The sequence below is a fragment of the Lutjanus erythropterus genome, chromosome 12 (assembly GCF_056507025.1).
Source record: "Lutjanus erythropterus isolate fLutEry1 chromosome 12, fLutEry1.hap2, whole genome shotgun sequence".
NCBI lineage: Eukaryota > Metazoa > Chordata > Actinopteri > Lutjaniformes > Lutjanidae > Lutjanus > Lutjanus erythropterus.
In genome coordinates, this window is record NC_139328.1 from 36,832,784 (window position 1) to 36,851,612 (window position 18,829).

An 18,829-nucleotide genomic window follows, 5' to 3' on the forward strand; every position below is an offset into this window, starting at 1 on the left:
GAACTTGTTTTTGACTGTATGTCCACAGAACAAAAAGAAAAACAGCTGTTGCTGCACTGGATGCTGCCATACAGAAGAACTAAAAACAGATCAGTGTTATAATGTAAAATGTTTATTGTTACAGCAAGATAATTTCACATGATTACCATATACACACTTATAACATTATAACACATACCTTTTCTTGTTATAACAATACAGTGTTTATTTTTGATGTAACAACGTGATGACTTATTTTCTTATAATGTCATGTTATAACAATATAAAAATTATCATGTCATAACATGAAATACCTCATTATACCTCATTATAACAAGATAAATAGACATAAAACATTTCATCTTATATCAATATTTAGATATCACATTATAACATGAAATGTCTCATGTTATAACAAGATAACTAGATGTTAATACATAAAACATTTCACCTTATAACAATATTAGGTCATCATATTATAACATTAAATTTTTCATGTTTTAACAAAATGAATAGTACATTGTTATAACAAGAAACATTAGCTGTTATAACAATATAAATTATCATGTTATAACATGAAACATCTCATGTTATAACAAGATAAATAGATGTTATTACATAAAACATTTCACCTTATTACAATATTAAGTTATATTATACCAAGAAATGTTACATATTTTAACAAGTTAAATAGCATACTGTTGTAACAAGAAACATTAGCTGTTCTAACAATGTAACATTATAAATGATCAATTCAAAACAAATGTTTTATGTTATAAAGTGATAACTTATATTGATATAATACATATATACATGCTCATTGGTTTCGTTATGATGTGACATCATTACAGTTCATTACATGGCTTTGAGTACACCATTCTGATTGGTCAATGAAGCCATTGTAAGGTCTGTTATTGCTGTATAACAGACCATTGATATTAAGAATGGACTGTTGCTCTGGGCAGAGTTTTGATCATAGGCTTTGGAGGAGCAATAAGATCTTTGCTGAATTATTATTTTGTTTTCAATTATTGATTTTTTTTAGTAAGTAACAGTGTAAACAGGATAATGTACAGTGAGCAGGTCATTACCCTTCATGTTGGGCTCCTGCATCATGCTGTAGGGTTTTATTTCACTACAATAACCCGTGCACTGTATATTATCCTTAACATAAGTTATCATGTTATAACGTGACAAGTTTCATATTATAACAAGGTAAATAGTACAATGTTATAACAAGGAAAGTTTCTTGTTATAACATGATACTGATCCATTTTCTGCTTCCATACAAATTCAGCTAAAAACTTTATGAGTTCTTCTTTATTCACATTATTCATTAAAGGACACATCATATGATCTGCAGCAAATAGAAAATCATGTTACCTGCAGAGACGGCACTCTACTCCCACACCCTAAATAAAGAACAAAAGCAATGAATAATAATAATAATGATAATAATAATAATAATAATAATAATAAAAATAAGAATAAGAATAAGAATATAAGTAACAGTAACATGCATCAAAAAAGGTTTAAACTTAAATGAGTTTTTTAAACTTTGTGGGACCATTGCATTAGGTTTGTCTATCCACACCATTTCTTTTTGAGATGAAGGTTGCTGAACTATGTACATTGGTAATTGTTGACTAAAATGTTAGCCAAAACAACATCAAATGCAATCATGCAAGAGTTTAGGCATTTAATGGAGTTTTTCTTCCCCGGTTGGTGAAAAGAATCAATGAATCCAGCTTCAGAATGATTTTAAGTTGACTTAAAGCAACATTATGTAAGGTTTGGTATTTTTAATGACTTTGTGCCTCTACAGTTCACTTATGCGCTTACACGTGCATTGGTTTTGATTATATTACTTGTGATCAAAAACTAGCAAGCATAGCAAGCCAGCTAATATTACTTAGTAGTCCAAGCAGCAAGAAGGGCGTGGCCTCTTGCTTGGTCACACTCTTTTTCTCTTCTGAGCCCAGTTACATTGCTACTCACCCGGCTCCGGTTCTGGTACGACACCAGCAACACTCCCAGCCAGCATGCCTCACAGCCCCGGCCCTGAAAACCTCCTCCTCCCAGCAGTCCAAAGCTCCGGCACTAGCAGCATAAATGCCAAGACTACCCTGGTGCTCTGAGCTCGAAGTCTGGGCAGTATGGCTGACTGAGCTAACTAGCTAGCGGCAGCTACATTTAGTTTCCTTCTCTGTCTATCAGGAAACTCTGTAAGTCAGAGTTTAGGCGGAGCAGCCGGAGGACATCAGTGAGAAAACAGGAGAACACTTTCTCCTTAAAATATGATCTAGTCTTACCAAAATCTGGTGGTGTGTGACTTAGAGTAGTAAAGCAGTGCACACTTGTCACAGCCTGGCCACCAAGGTTAGAACAGAGGCACCATTCGCCCTATTACAAGTCAGTGTAGCATCGAAATGAGTTTGATGCTGTTATTTTAAGGTAAAAGAGATACATTATGTTGCTTTAAGCACTTCCTGTTCACTAAAATTGAGTGACTTTCCCACACTGGTCATTTGATGCAGGTGAAAACATCTTTAAATTATTCTTTAATGTCAAAACAACTGTTGTGAGCCCCTTTTTAACACTAGAACTGGTCATTTGACCTTCTAAATTCAGTTTTTAGATTAATCTATAAATACTCAAAGAAAAACAATTAAATGTTTTTATAATATTCAGACATTTTATTTTTACATTTATAACAAATTTGGTCCAAGAACAGTCACAGAAAATAATCATAGCCTATGGGAAAAAGCTGGAAATTAGCTGATCTATAGCATAAAACATATATAAGCATATAATATAATATAATATAATATAATATAATATATTCGGTGTATTTTTTAATTATGCAAATAATAAAATGTGTGTTATGTTGCTATTTGAGAGCTCTGACACAAAAGAATCATAGGTTATAGTTGCTGACACAGAACAATTAAATGTATTTTGTAAGACTAAAATATTTTATAAATTTATGACAAATATGGTCCTACAACCATCACAGAATAGTCTATTCTGTATAGAATAATCATAGATTATGGGGAAAAAGTGGAAATGATCTGATCTATAACATAAAGCATAATAATATAATATAATATAATATAATATAATATAATATAATATAATATAATATAATGTATTTCCAATTGTTAACATTTTTTGCATTTTTGGAATGGTGCAAAAAATAAAACCAAAAAAGTACATATTGCTATTTTTGGTAAGTAAGGGGACTTTATGTCAAATTTGAGAGCTCTGACACAAAAAAATCTTACAAAGAGGGGTACAGCAGTCCCCAGTCTCCCCTATTTCACTGCTCAAGGTCTTCATTTTCTCTCCTTATTAAGACGATTTACCCTAATTATTTGTATTTTACTGTAGCAAATTAATTTATTTATTTATTAATTAATGTAACTCAAGATCACTTGCAATGTTTCTTTGACAGAGACAGTGATAGTTGCTTAGCAACCAAGATGCATCTCCAAGATGCAGAAAAAGGTACAAATATAACTGCAGAGATATTTGTGCAGTCGACATGCTCAGGGAGTGATAGCATTTTCTTTGCTTTTGTGTAATTTATATAAAAATTATATAATAACACATCTGATAATGATGGGGTGAGGGATTTTAATAGTGAACTGATGCATGTGCTGTAACACTAGAGGGCACCAGCGACCCACAACAAACCTGTGATGGTCACGAGGAGATGCTGTGAGTCCACTCAAAGAGGCTCATTCCTCATTTACTTCTTTTCTCTTCATTTCTGCTTCTGTTAACAGAGAATTAAAGTTACATAACCACCTGTCCATGTGCCGTGAAAACACGCCAGGCTACATGCACACAGCTCTCATTTTGTGTTTGACGGTGTGTGTGTGTGTGTGTGTGTGTTATCATTTCAGATAAAGCAGAAATGAAATAAAGCCGTGTGAAAGCAGTTCTTTATCCTGCCCTCACAACTGATTCACTCCAATCATGACAGGTGCATGTAGGTCTGTGTGTGTGTGTGCATGTGTGTGTGTGTACTGATGGCATGTCAGAGAAGAATCACAGCCTCCTGAGGGCATTGTGCCTTCTTTATTGGTGTCCTCTGTGGAGTGGGAGGATGACTGAAAGAGGACATAAAAGGGGAGAAGGGAGGATGGGCTAATAGCTGCTAACACGTAACATCCACCTTTTCATCATGCCTGACACACAGAGACATTTCCTCATATATCAGGATGGTAGTGTAGCACTTTGCAGTAACAGAGGAGGGGGACTTGAAGGTACACTGCTGATATCCTGGTATGGTGTTAATTACTGATATATGACTATGTTTACATTTGCTCCTAGAATTGCATGTCTAAAAGCTGTAGATTTAGCTAAAGAAGGGTTCCTGGAATAAATACAATGGAAAACTGCCACTGCTGGTAAATAACAGAGCGATAGAAAATATGTTCGACAGCTTTGTGTCTTCCCTGGGGATGGTCTTTGGCTTGGCATCTCCTATTGTTTTATTAGCTTGCTGTTAGCCTGTTACCTTCAGGGCAAAAACACAAAGGCAGTCGGGGGGGACTGAGGCCAAAAAAACAAACCTGTCAAGTGTTTAAGACCAAGATAAGAAAATGTCAGAGATCCAGACAAGAGAAGATCATCAAGACTTAGGAGTGATGTAGCAGTTTGTTTCATTATAGATCAGCCTGTGGATTATTTCATGTGTTACTGATTAATAGTTTAGTCAATTAAATATTAGACAAGAGTGACAAATGGTCATCACAATATCGATGTGATGAAATTTTTGATCAAAATTTTAAATGCTACCATGGTTATAATTAATAAAAATAGTAATTATAGACACAAGATTATGTTAGGTCAGCCATATTATTTCATTTAATTGTAGCTATATTAATTTATTATAGCTATATCAGGTAATTTTAGTGTAGCCATAACGTAGTGAACCAACTGAACTGGGATGTGTTTAATGTCCCCATCAACCATGGCATGAAATATCCACCCTTGCCTTAAAGCCAGACTACTGCCTTCAAACTGCTTATTGTGCCTAAATAACAGAGACCACACTATATGTGCAGTATAAAGAGGTAGTTTGTTTAGATTGGCTGTGGGATTCAGGATGGAAGGGATTTTGTTTCTTAAAAACAAAACACAATTTAACTACGCAGCATATTTAGTCATGGTGGAAGTACAAAAATCCAGGTAAAATCAAAGCAAGTTGATCAAATCAGGCAGCAAAACGCCTCACATCTGAATGCTCCTGGTGGAGCATGAATCCGTGTGGGGACGGATAAAAAAATACATGACAGATGCAGCCCACCAAGTAGAATCAAGGCATGAAATGCACTTCTTTGATGGTGTGAGGAAAGTGGAGCACCAGTAAGGAGCTGGAGAGGACAAGTGGACTCTGATGGAAGTAACCTGGGATGACTGAGGTTCCACAGGTGATTGGACAAGAGGCACAGGTGGTTTAATTAGTGAGACACAGGTGATTGGGTTAGTGTGAAACAGTGATCTAATCTTGTTCCTCAACCTTAGTTATAATAACTTGATTCTTAAAGTTAGTACACAGCAAAGGTGGGACCAGGCCATTGTTTGGCATGTCACAAGTAAGTCTCAAGTCTTTGCAGTCAAGTCTCAAGTCAAGACTGACATGTACCAAACAGAACCTCAACTTTCCGTACTTTGTACAACTTTAAATCAAAGTTCCAAGTCTGCCTTTAAAAATTGGAAGTTGATCCATCTCTGTAATTTTCAATCTGCCTGTCTGCAAACTGCAGTTCATTTCTTGTTGACCAGCGTTTCGTTTTTGTGTGTGAAGGAAACTGTTAAGCGTATATTATTTTTACAACTGGAGGTCAATTATGTAATGTCAATCATGTTCTTCATGGCTCTGTCCTGCAATTTGATTGGATGCTGTCTGATTGGTTCAAACAAAGTGGATCTGGGAAATTAAGTGTGGACTTGAGAATCAATAGTGTTATTGTTAGCTGATGCAGGAAGTGAAGAGAAATTAAAGTGATTCATGGATTCACACTTTTTAAATAACAGACTTTTCCATTGTTGGGCTTGAGGGAGGATGTCGAGTTTTTCCAAGTCAAAAGGTGCAAATCCACCTGATGTCACTGATGTTGAGTTGCAAGTCTTTCTTTTGATTTTGTTAAGCCCAGTCTACAGTAATCAAATTTGTGATATTTTGAGTCTGACTCAAGTCCAAGTCATGTGACTTTAGTCCACAACTCTGGTATACATTGATACAACACAGAGAAAAACAGCAAATTCTCACATTTCAGAGGCTGTCAGCAACAAATGTTTAGTATTTTTGTTTATTACATGGCTTTGTAAAATATTCATTTCTGATGACAGCATTCTCTTATTTCTGTATAACAGACCAATGCTATGGACGTAGTCCTGACCACAGACTCCAGATGAGCAATAAAGTTATTTTTAAATCCATAAAATCATTTTAAAATTAATATATTGTGTCAAATTGTTGATATTTTGGGGGAGGAGTAGCAGGATAATGTACAGTGAAGAGGTCATCACTTTATCACCCTCTCTGGGCTTATTTTGCAATAATGACCTGCTCACTGTATATTATGCCTTGTTTTGTAAATTCACAAAAAATATTATCAAAAATGTTATCAACATGAAACTAACTGTATTAGCATTAGACTAAAACTGCAACACAATCAGTGTCTCCAGATGGCTGGATTTTATGAAGTGTTGGTGTTTCTTGTATAAAGCTAGTCAAGTCGAGCATAAAACAGAGACAGCAGGAAAAAACAAATAGAACAAAAAAGATAAAATTGGACAAATATGACAGAAAAGAAAGGAAAAGAATGATTTAAGCAGGGATTTATAAAGATGACTGACTCCTGAGGCAGGCAGTTAAAGCACAGCAGCTCCGAGTGTGAAAGCAGATTAATTCTTTGGTATTCTGTCAGGATTTTGACACAGTTGGAAAGGTGTTCTCTAATTCAGGCTTATAAAGACTCAAATGGTCTCAGAACTTTGGGGCCAAACTTTGCTGACCCTCAAGGACTAGCAGCGTGGCATTTAAGCTGATCCTTAAATTAACCATTGTAGACTGTGACGTACGGTGAAATCTTTGCCAGGGTAATGTGACATACAGTAAATCTACATTCACTTAATACAGAGGCCAAAACTCATAAAAAAAATTATAGTCCACATTAGTTAGAATATAAACCAGCAAATATGCCTTACAGGGCTGACTGCAAAGTCTGTCAGATATGGAGTCAAAACTAATCAATGGACACTTTTAGCTTCCAATGTACTCACATGTTGTAGACTTATACAACACATAGATAAAGATTAGAGTTCTTGTGACAGGAAATGTGTGAAATTGCTGTTTAGTGATGTAACAGGTCAAATTAATGTGACTTTTTAAGATTTACCTGACTTTTTTCCTTGACCTTTGCATTGTGCACGCTGATATAAACTCAGCGCTGCTCATCCAGGACCATGTCAATGCAACACATGCTGAAGGTTTTCAAGGCGATCTGAGAGCGGACATGGCCTGCATAATCATTGCTGTGCAAGTTCACACAGTTCCAGAAATGAACTATTTCATGTTTACATTACATTAAATTACATTTAATTAAAAATTAAAATAGAACCTCTTCCTATCAGGGATGCTGGAGTCTTACATGATCTTCATGTTCTCATTGGAAGTCCTGGGAATACTCACCCTGATACTTATTAACAACAATTCACAACAATCTGAGAACGTTTTACACTGCAGCAAACTTGAACACCAACAAACCATTGGACTTTCCAACTGGGAAGTTGAACTTGAGACTTTCCAGTGCAAACTGAACACATAATACATGAGAACTGCAGGGGGATGAAGGGGGAGACAAGGGGGGGGGGGGGGGACGAGGGAATATAACTTCATGCTGCAGATCAACCAGAAGTTTTTATACTGAACTAACATTTCTGTCCATATTGTCATGCTCTGTCTCTCTCTGTGCTGTGATCACATTTTTTTTAAGCAGCTGATGCTGTGAGAGCCGTTATCTCTCTCAGGAGTGAACAACACTAACATTCATGTTCATGCATGTTCAATGAAAGCCACTCTTTTAGTGTGTTCATGTACAGCACTGCATGCAATGTGACTTATATAACATAAGATGCTGGCATTCTTATCCCGTGTTTTAAGTAGAGTTTATTCTTCTTTTCTTTCAGTTGAGTGCACCAGGCTAAAATTCTATATCAGCCTACATGCCAGTAAAACATTTTAATGCCTTTCCTCATCATCTGTGATGTAAAAACACAGATTTTCACACAGTCAGAAAAAGTAAAAGTGTGTATCTCCATGGCCCCTGTCCAGCATCTCCTGCTCTGCATGCTCTGCACTTCTTCATGCCATGAATGAAGGATTTATTTCAACCAAACCAGACTTTGTGGTTGTTGGAACAGTTAAAAGATGAACTAATTTTGTTTTTGTTGAATTTGAATGAAGCTGCTGCTGATGATGTTAAAATTATAGTTTTTCAGAGGAAGTCTGGTGAATTTAGCGAGAGCAACAAATCACCTGTTTCTGGTTAAAGAAAACATATCTTACTCTTTTTTTAAAAAGAGGTCTGTCACTGTTGTGACTCTTTCCATAATGTTGTTAGACGCAGAATAACAATCGGAGCCTGTCAGCGGCAAAATTAAGCAAACAAGCAAGCATCACCTGCCCTGTGCGCTCTGTTGGTGCACTCTTGCTAAGTGGTTAACAGCGCTCACTGAAATGCAGTCAAACAGAATAATATAAATGTGATTATGAAGTATAATTTAGTTTTCAAAGTCAAAATGTCATTAGGCTTATCAACTGCTCATCAGCAGATCAACTGCACATGACTGCTGCGACAGGTCCAGCCCACTCAGAAATTGAGTTTGTATCTAAAGGCGTTTCACACCGGCCTTGTTTGGTCCAGTTAAAACGGACCGTGGTCTGTTTGCCTGTTTGGTGCGGTTCGATTGGGCTGCTGTGAAAGCTGTCAATCGAACCCTGGTGTGGACCAAAGAACCGGACCAAGTCTCGGTGCGGTTCCAACTCTGGTGCTTTTTGTTAGTCGTAAGATGTAATTTTGGCACGACTTCAAAAGTTAAATCCATCAGCTGTTTGTTTTATGTGTTGAGGAGGAGATTTTATGATTGATAAGACATGAACTATGTTGAGGCAAGTACCTAAGCGCACCTGTTTTCCCCGGTTAACAAGCCAAAAGCTGTCCAAACTGCATGACACACTGTATGACACACACATGAAAAAGTGAAGGGCGGATGCATTGTCCACTTCCCCCTCCCTTTGTCTCTCTCTGTCTGAACAGGGGAAAACAAAAATCCTGATCCTTTCTTCTTCATTCTTTTCTTCTCCTCTCAGAACCTCTGTAAATTCAATATATAGATCTACAGTTGTGTTGTCAGACACAGCGTTGCAGTGTACTGTCTGTATGTGGACATTACACACATACGAGACAGCAGGTCAGCGAGGTAAGAAACAGGATGAAAAGAAGGTGTCTTGTAGCTGTCAGTTATTATTCATAACATGCCACAATTTGCTGGTTGTTTCTTTGTGAGCTTAAATACACACATCTGAAGCATTAAAGTGCTGCGCAAACTTCTGTCAGCCAGAATCAGATTTTCCCACGTGAGTCCTGATGATGCAATGATGATGCAGGACGACAATCACCAAAACTGTCCAATCAAGGATTTATCTGTCAGTCTGTAAAACTGCATGTTTCCTCCTTGTGGTTCGTATTTAAAAAGTAAATGTGAACATGAACTAGACCAGGACTAAAACGCAATAGTGTTTCTTTTTTTTTCTTTTGGTCCGGCCCAAATAAACCAAACTACAGGTGTGAAAACAGCCTTAGAAAAAATTCAGAATACGAGAAAAGTGGTGACAAAGTTTGTATTAGTGGTTCTTGCATGAGGTCCAATCATTAATCATGAATTAATTAATGAAAAAAAAACAATAGAAATAATTAATTGCAGGCCTAGTTTCATTCACAGTGAGCTGCCAGTGGCTGGATCAGTCCTATTTCTCACTTCAGTTTGGCTCAGAAGGTGCTCTATGTTTTTTTGTTTTTTTCTTTTTTTCCCGTTATGTCTGAAAGAGGCTTTCTGCTACATTACAGCCTGGAGAGATTTCAGTAATTTACCAAGCCAACAACCCCACCTCCTCTTCTCACAACACTAAATAAATCCTCCTGTAATGCTAACACAGCGGTATTCTACCACCTGCAGCAGGGTACAGTGCTGCTGCTGATCCTGCTGCATCACAAACTCATGTATGATTTTACTATATCCTGCCCTGTTTATTGCACATCAGTTTTATATTTCTGTACACTTTTGTGTGCATTTCCTACTCTTGTAAAACTATTTAATGACTCCAACGAACAGATTATTGGCTTTAAGGTGCCTCACAGAGGATGCCAATAAACACAGCATTGCTTTCAGTATTATTTCTGGAACGCTGTTTGTTCCTTTTCACATCCCTCAGTTGCATCAAGTTTTTCTTTCCTCCAGCAGCTTCAGAGAAAAGCCCTGATGCTGACACAAGACGGTTTTCTATTAAGTCTCCCAAAGAGCTGAACATGCTGAAACATCAATATACTCCAGTACATACCAGCAGCCCCCATTAACCCAGCCCCTGCTCTACACTATGACCTTGTTTGGTTTGTATAGCACACACCCCGAGGGGATGTTGTTGTGTTTCCTCGCCTGTGCACTGATCTGCTTCACAGATCACACCATTGGTTTTCTAATGGAGGGAGGTGAGGTGGGGGCACAGTCCATATGAGGACCACATAAGAGCACATCTGCATGCAGGGCATCAGTGAGGACTTTCAGCAGCAGAGGAGGGGAAAGATCATGTGTGGATCATGAGCTCTTTGATTATTAGCCCTCTGGCGTCAGTGTGATGTACACAGTTCTTTCTTCCTTCGATGGATGTTATCATAGTATTACTTTAAGATGGAAGCCAAAAATTCATTCAGAATTCAGATGATTACAATATTACTTGTGAAAAAGATGAAAAAGATCAACAGAAACCGTTTAAAGTGAGAGTTTGGATTATTTAAAGAAGGGTTGTATCAGGCACTTACCTATCAGGGAATAAGGATAATAAGGATTGACCGCTTGCCTGGGGCAAGTACTATGCCGTGTCAGGCAAGTTAGTTGCTAGATTTACTTGCCTAACTGAGAAAGTGGTAAAAAAAAAAAAGAATTAATTACCATTAACTTATCAAAATAGTTTAAGTTATTTTTCATGCAAAAATGACAGAAAATGTTGTTTTCAGCTTCTCATATATGGCGATTTCTATCTTTTCTCCATTAATTATCACATAAAACTGAATATCTGTGTTTTGGACTGACAGACAAAACCTTAAAAGACATCACCTTAGACTTTGTGAAACTAAGATGGAGAATTGTCAATCTTTTCTGACATTTTTATTTTTTTTTACATTTTATAGACCAGGGGTCAGCAACCAGAGGCTCTGGAGCCTTTGGCCCTCTCCACTGGCTCCCTGGATTATATAGATATGAATAAATAATAAATAATTATTAAATATTTTTTATATTTAAATTTCATTTATCATTATTGTTGGCCTAAAGTGATTCTTGCATTCTCCAAAAGTAAAAATGTACAGCTTATATTCTGATTTTTAAGTTATTCAACTAAAACATGCATCATAGCCGGTTCAACGCCTTTTCCTGTAAATTTTGCTGGTGACTAGTCTGAAGTGGGGCAGCAACTAACAATTATTGTCATTGTTGATAAAGCTGTGTATTCTCTTGATTAGTTGTTTGGTCCCTGAAATGTCAAAAATGGTGAAAGATATTCAATTTTATGTCAGACGAGTAAAGAAACCAGAAAATATTCACATTCAAGAAGTTGGAATCAGCGAAATTTGAGGGTTTTATCCTTAAACAATTACCCAAACTGAGCAATTCATTATAAACTTAACTTCATTAATTACTTGACTTAATTGATTTAAATTAATTTAGTTGTTGACATTTAATCAATTGCAGCAGCTCTATTCTTAAGTCTCTCTAGGCTAGTTAAATTCCAAAAAGTCAAAAGTCTCAGAGACTCTTTAGAAAAAGGTTGCTGACCAAGATTAAACATGACAATTAACTCCTGTCTTTATTGGTATTTGGTAACTGCTGATAAGTATAACCATGTTTAGATTTCTGACCCACTTGCCTTGACCTAGCAAGTGGAAAAAAAAAACAAAAAAACAATTACAGTTGAACCCTGTCCACAGTCAGTGTGTTACCTACAGTAGATGGCGATCGATACGCCCCCAGTTTGGAGAAGCAGCAGGAATACCGGTATAGGAAGCTGAGCAATGCACTGCTGTGGACAGGGTCAGCAGCAAAGCATGTTTTAGACACTGAAAAAAATCAATACCTGTTTAAGTGTCAGCTTTATTTAGAATATTTTCACCACTTTACCTTGCTGTCAGGCAGACTTTTCAAATGGGAAACTGCCAAATGTCACTCTTTCCAACCCAACCAGGCTCCTTTAGCAAAAACAATATTTTGTACCTCGCTGTTAGTTTGTTTTATTGTGTGTTATAAGTGTTTTACAGGTTTAGTTTGGATTGACTGAAATCACACACCCTACAGGGGAAAGTCATTTTGGCCTCTTGTATCTACAATCTCATTCTTTCGTCCACTACCCAAACCACATGACCACAGGTCATCCAATCCACCTGTCCATCTCACCCTCCATCTTTACTCATGAACAAGAACCTGAGATACTTAATTTTGCTGGCGGCAGCAACTCCCTCCCAGAGGGAGAAATCTACCATTTTCTGGCAGAGAATCGTGGCCTCTGACTCAGAGGTGCTGACCCTTATCCTGGCCACTTCATACTCAAATTGCAAACTGCACCAAGGGTGTGCTGAAGGTCACAGTCTGAGGAGGCCAACAGTATCTGCAAAAAAACCAAATTCTTCCCAAATCAGACACTCTCCTCACCCTGGTTGTGCCTCGCAATCCTGTCCATGAAGATCACAAACAGGATCAGAGACGAGGGACAACCTCACTGAGAACATGTTTGACTTTAAGCTGAGAATATGAACACAAATGTAAATTTGGTTATACATATTATCAATACCCCCCATGAGATCCCCTGGTAAGCCTCTTACCTATCATGTTGACATCTGTGCTGTCTGATTGACTGACTGACTGATCAGTGACGGAGACCACAGACCTGCTCAGTAGCTTTTGAAGAAACCTATTGACAGGAAATATGCTCACAAGTTCTTACATTACCTCATGAGCAAAAGAAAAGTGTTTTATTCACTGTTTGAATTATTAAAACAGAGAAAAGTGTACAAACATACACATTGTTGAAGATGTGCAGAGTTAAGAATCACCCTGATGACAAGAGTGTAGGCCTGTGTGGCAGGACTGAGCCCCAGACTGCTCTGATCCAATTTAACCCCTGAGTTTAACACTTTATTTGTTAAAAGAGTGCAACAGAGTGGCTAAAAGTCTCTGTATTTCTCACACAATCAATAACTGTAGCTGTTGTTGGAGGAGCAAACAGGAACAGCCTCCCTTGTGTGGGCTCTCTATTGACAACTCAACCAATCACTCATGAATCCAATTGTTAGACTGGTTTCTTTTTACCCCCACAACCTTTACCTTTATTGTACTGCAGCTGAGATTGTCCATTAGTCCATTAGACATTAGTTTCAAACTGTTTAACTCCATATGAAGTAATATAAAAGTACAGTAACTTTAAAACTTGATATTTCTCCACTTCTGTTGCCTTAAATGAGATGAAACTTCGTACATGGCTTCTGCATAAGCACGTGCACAAGATATTGCCTGGTGTCAATAGCGCCATCTTGTGGTTATTAATATAATGCCATCATGTCACTTTAAATGGATTAATCAATCACCACCAATTTTGAGTGAGTTATGTGAACCTTCAAAAAATGTTAACATGGTAACAGTTACTTAATTTTCTTTGATGTATCCCATGATTAACTGTCAGTGCTTTTACTGCATTTAAAGTTCTGTGTCATCAGAGATCAAGCAAACATGTTAAGTCGAAATACTCGCTTCAGTTGACGTGATTTGATTTACATTCCCGATAGGAATAACTGTTTTGCATGTTTGTTTCACGTTAATTACAGTTAAAATTAATGCAGATTTATCACCGAATGAGTAAATGTCTGTTTATGAGTCATAAGAAATCATTAATAATTTTGTAGAAGGTACAGACGTTTATAACTGTTGGATGATGAGTTCAGTGGCTGTCTGTCTCACTGCCTGCCAGAGTGTGTTATATCAGAGCAGTAGGCTTTTGCTTTTTGTATAACAGGCTTTACTTTACATTGCTGTAAGTTGATCAGCTGTTTATAACTGTCAGTTGTCTGCCAGAAGTCATTGCTTGTTACTGTCAATTTATGAGGTTGCATGCATCCTGCACTCCTCTGAAGCTCCTGCAGCCTGCCTATGCTTTCTGTGTCTAGGATGGAGAAAGCGGGGGGAAATAACTCACTTCAACGATAGACTGCATATTAAAACCTATTTAATATACACTCTATGGCTCTAACTCGCCATTTGGAATGTTCTACTCATTTTTGCACTAAATATTTAATGATAATTTATTTTTTACTTTTACTTTTATATTTAAGCTTGCTGACTCTGACCTAAGCTGCATGTGTGCATCTGTTTTCTCGATTAATAGTTCTTTGTCTATAAAATGTCAGAAAATTGTGAAAAAAATATTGATTGATGTTTCTCAAAGTCCAAGATGATGTCCTCAAATGTCTCATTTTGTCCACAACCCAAAGATATTCATTTGTCTGTCAGAGAGGAGTAAAGAAACCAGAAAATATTCACATTTAAGAAGCTGAAATCAGAGAAGTTTGACTTAAAATTTTATTCAAACCAATTAATCCAATTGAATATCTAAATAGGTTGTGATTAATTTAATAATCTATTAATAATCAGTTACTCAGTTAATCGTTGCAGCTCTAATAAAAACCCATTTAATGTTTTTTATTGCTCTCTAAGAAGTATATGTATGTGTTCCTTTTGGACAGCAGTGTGTCGGTATGTTGCAGTGAGCAGCAGCTGTGGTGGCAGCAGCCTCGAGGATGAGGCCTCCCACAGCAGTTTAAACTCATTGATTGTCCGCTTAAAGCAGCGACCTTTGTTTTCCTGCTCCTATTGATTATATAGCAGTGGACAGGACACACAGTGGACAGATAAAGTCCTGTTATCAGTAGTGCGGAGAGGGTATGTGAGAGAGCAAATTAAAGGTAGAGAAATAAACCACAACAGAGAAGAAGAGAGACAAAATATTATTTTAGCACCCCCTATGGTCTAGAAAGATATTACGTGTAGAGTTCTTATGATTATATAATATTCTGATGACAAAGGCTTTTGTTTGCAAACAAATAAGACAGTCTAGTAAAATCTGTTGCCATCAAAGTGTTCCTTCAGCCTCATGTCTGCCAGGATGGAGTTACAAAGTGGCCTTGTTCTGTGTTCCCATTTTGGTTCTTTCTTTTAATGATATCCAGTGTTATATAACATCGAAACACAGGGCTCTCCCTGATAATGTCTGTGTTTTCTGTTTTGTGTATAATCAGACCTGTAGTGAATTCAAAACACTATATTTGAATTTAAGAACAAAGTACCATACACTCCAAGAAACAAAGTTTCTAACTAGAACCATAAAGGGTCCTCCAGCTTGTCCCCATAGTGGAACTGTTTTTGGTTCCTGGTTAAGCCTTTTATAAAGGTTCCATTTTGAACCCTTTCAGAGAGTTCAAACTAGAACCACTTAAAGGGTTATGGCTAGAACCATCTGTTAAAGGTTCCACTCAGAAGGTTCTACAGAGACCTCTTCAATGGTGTAATGGTTCCAACTGAACTCTAATCTAAAACATTTTTATATTCCATCGGTTTTGTCTGAGTATGAGAACCCTTTTATATAACGGAACAAAGAACCCTTTTTGAAAGAAAGATTTCCTCAAGGATTTAAACAATCCTTGAGGAACTCTTTCTTCCAAAAAGGGTTCTTTGGATGAAAAGGTTTAGTCTTACAAAGAACCCTTGACAAACCCTTTCTTCAAAAAAAGGGCTCTTCAGAGGTTCTGAGCAGAACCTCAGCCCTTAAGGAGGCACACTATTGGAAGCCTTCTCTCTAAGAGTGTAGTTGCTGAATAGAAGCCAAACCCAGAATCTCAAAGTTAGTCAAGTTCTCTGAACTCATTTCCAGCTTCCACATGCTGTTATTTTCTAATACAGTTGTAATCTTTTGTACTGATGATTCAACCAGGAGAGCTGCCAAGCCATCCTGTAGAAGAGCTCCAACTGTCAGTCAGCTCACACTGTCTGTAGAGAGAAGGAATATAACTTTTGCAACACTATTACTTTGTTAAGCTATAATTAAGCAAACTTGATCATTTTCCAGTTCTACACAAACTGACTTTAAAGCAACAGTTTCAATACAACAGTCCTGCAGAGAATATGTGTTGACACTATAGTCTGTATGCATCAATCAGTCATAACATTAAGACCACTGACAGGTGAAGTGAATAACACTGATTATCTCTTCATCATGGCACCTGTTAGTGGGTGGGATATATTAGGCAGCAAGTGAACATTTTGCCCTCAAAGTTGATGTGTTAGAACCAGAAAAATGGGCAAGTGTAAGGATTTGAGTGAGTTTGATAAGGGCCATATTGTGATGGCTAGATGACTGGGTCATAGCATCTCTAAAACTACAGCTCTTGCGGGGATGCACTATGGGAAGAAGGCTAGCCAGCAGAGGCAGTGTGATGCTTTGGACAATGTTCTGCTGGGAAACCTTGGGTCCTGCCATCCATGTGGACGCGACTTTGACACGTACCACCTACCTAAGCATTGTTGCAGACCATGTACACCCTTTCATGGAAACGGTATTCCCTGATGGCTGTGGCCTCTTTCAGCAGGATAATGCTCCGTGCCACAAACCAAAAATGGTTCAGGAATGGTTTGAGGAGCACAACAACGAGTGTGAGGTGTTGACTTGGCCTCCAAATTCCCCAGATCTCAATCCAATCGAGCATCTGTGGGATGTGCTGGACAAACAAGTCTGATCCATGGAGGCCCCACCACACAACCTACAGGACTTCAAGGATCTGCTGCTAACATCTTGGTGTCAGATACCACAGCACACCTTCAGGGGTCTAGTGGAGTCCATGCCTCGACGGGTCAGGACTGTTTTGGCAGCAAAAGGGGGACCAACACAATATTAGGCAGGTGGTTATAATGTCATAACTGATCACTGTATAAAGAAACAGACTACAATAACACTCCCTTAAAGTGAAGCCAAAGCATCTGATAACCCCCTGGTGGCTGGCTGCAGTACAGGTCATAAATCATGCCTCCCCTATGTTAAAAGGTGGGGCACATCTAAGTGCACATCAAAAACTTTTTTTTTCCCCAAAGATGGTTTCTATCATTTTAGGTAGTTCTTACCACACTGGTGTTTGTTTAAGTATTTATTTTTCTGATCAGTTTGGTTTTAGTTAGTTATTTAATGATATATAGACAGGGTTTCATGCCACGATTGACAGCTGAGCTCTACTCATGATCGAGTCAGCTGGCTGTGTGGGTGGGACCCTCAAAGCACAACTCCAGTGCTGGTCGCTAATGCACCAACTCTGTCTCCAAATGACATCACCAGTGCAAGATCGCAGAGCTTGTATCTGGGATATTTTGGCTTCAGTTTTGTACAGTCAGGAAGTGGAGAAGCGTTGTCCATATTTAATTTATGTCAGTGGTTGATACTGTGTCATATAGATGTAGATCCTCTGGTAATGTCAGAGGCATCAGGTACTTAGTGGTGGCACTGTATTAGATTATAACACAGTTTAAGAGATTGTACACTGATCAGCCACAACATTAAAACCATGGACAGGTGAAGTGAATAACATTAATCATCTCATTACTGTGGCACCTATCATCATTTTAATTATTCAGGTAGATGGTAAACTGCTATGACATTGCTGCCTGAGGCACCTCCTCTGCAGGATGATCAGCCAGGTACCACCGATCTCCAATGTTTCAACCTTTTAAACCCAGAATATCTCCTGGTGACAGGGCAGTGGCAAAATATACTTCATTCAGACTTGACAGAAACAAAGTAAGTTTCACTAAAATCAACTTGGTTCATCTTTTAACTGATCCAACAATCACCAACTCTGGTTTGATTGAAATAAACTCTTAAATCACTGAGTAAGCTGTGACAGTACTCTGCCTCTTTCTGCTGTTGATGGCTGGTTTGTGTTTTTTAGCTTGCTCAACAATAGACTTTGCTAATTTAATGGTCTGCCTGCAAAGACCAGGTGACAGAAGCCAAAGTACAAGGACAAAAATCAAACCAAACAGTGATGACTGAGGCAGTCACTGATAGCTGATATATATTTTTGTCCAATCCTCCATCCCCAATTAGTAGCCATCATAGTTGTCCTAGGAATGACAAGCAGTGAACTGGTGACAGGGTCATGGGCACCCAAGGCTTGTGCATCTAGGGAGTGAAGGCTAATCTGTCTGGTCCAGTTCCACAGAGGAGCTACTGTGGCACAAACTGTTGAAACAGTTAATACTTGCTATGACAGAAAGTTAGCAGAACAGACAGTGTATTGCAGCTTGCTGCCCCATTCAAAGAGAAGACCCCTGTCCACCACTGGCAGCGCCTGCAATGTTTGAATGTCAGAACTGGACCATGGAGCAATGGAAGAAGTTGGCCTGGTGATGACAAGATGAGGACTTGACCTCCACATTCCCTAGACCTCAATTTGATCAAGCATCTGTGGGA

The 18,829-nt window shown here is 38.0% G+C and overlaps 1 protein-coding gene across 1 annotated transcript in view; it reads left to right on the forward strand.

Moving 5' to 3' along the window:
* LOC146318420 (cadherin-12-like) overlaps positions 1 to 18,829 on the forward strand; it is a 165,611-nt gene that overhangs the window by 137,448 nt on the left and 9,334 nt on the right. The window lies entirely within an intron of this gene.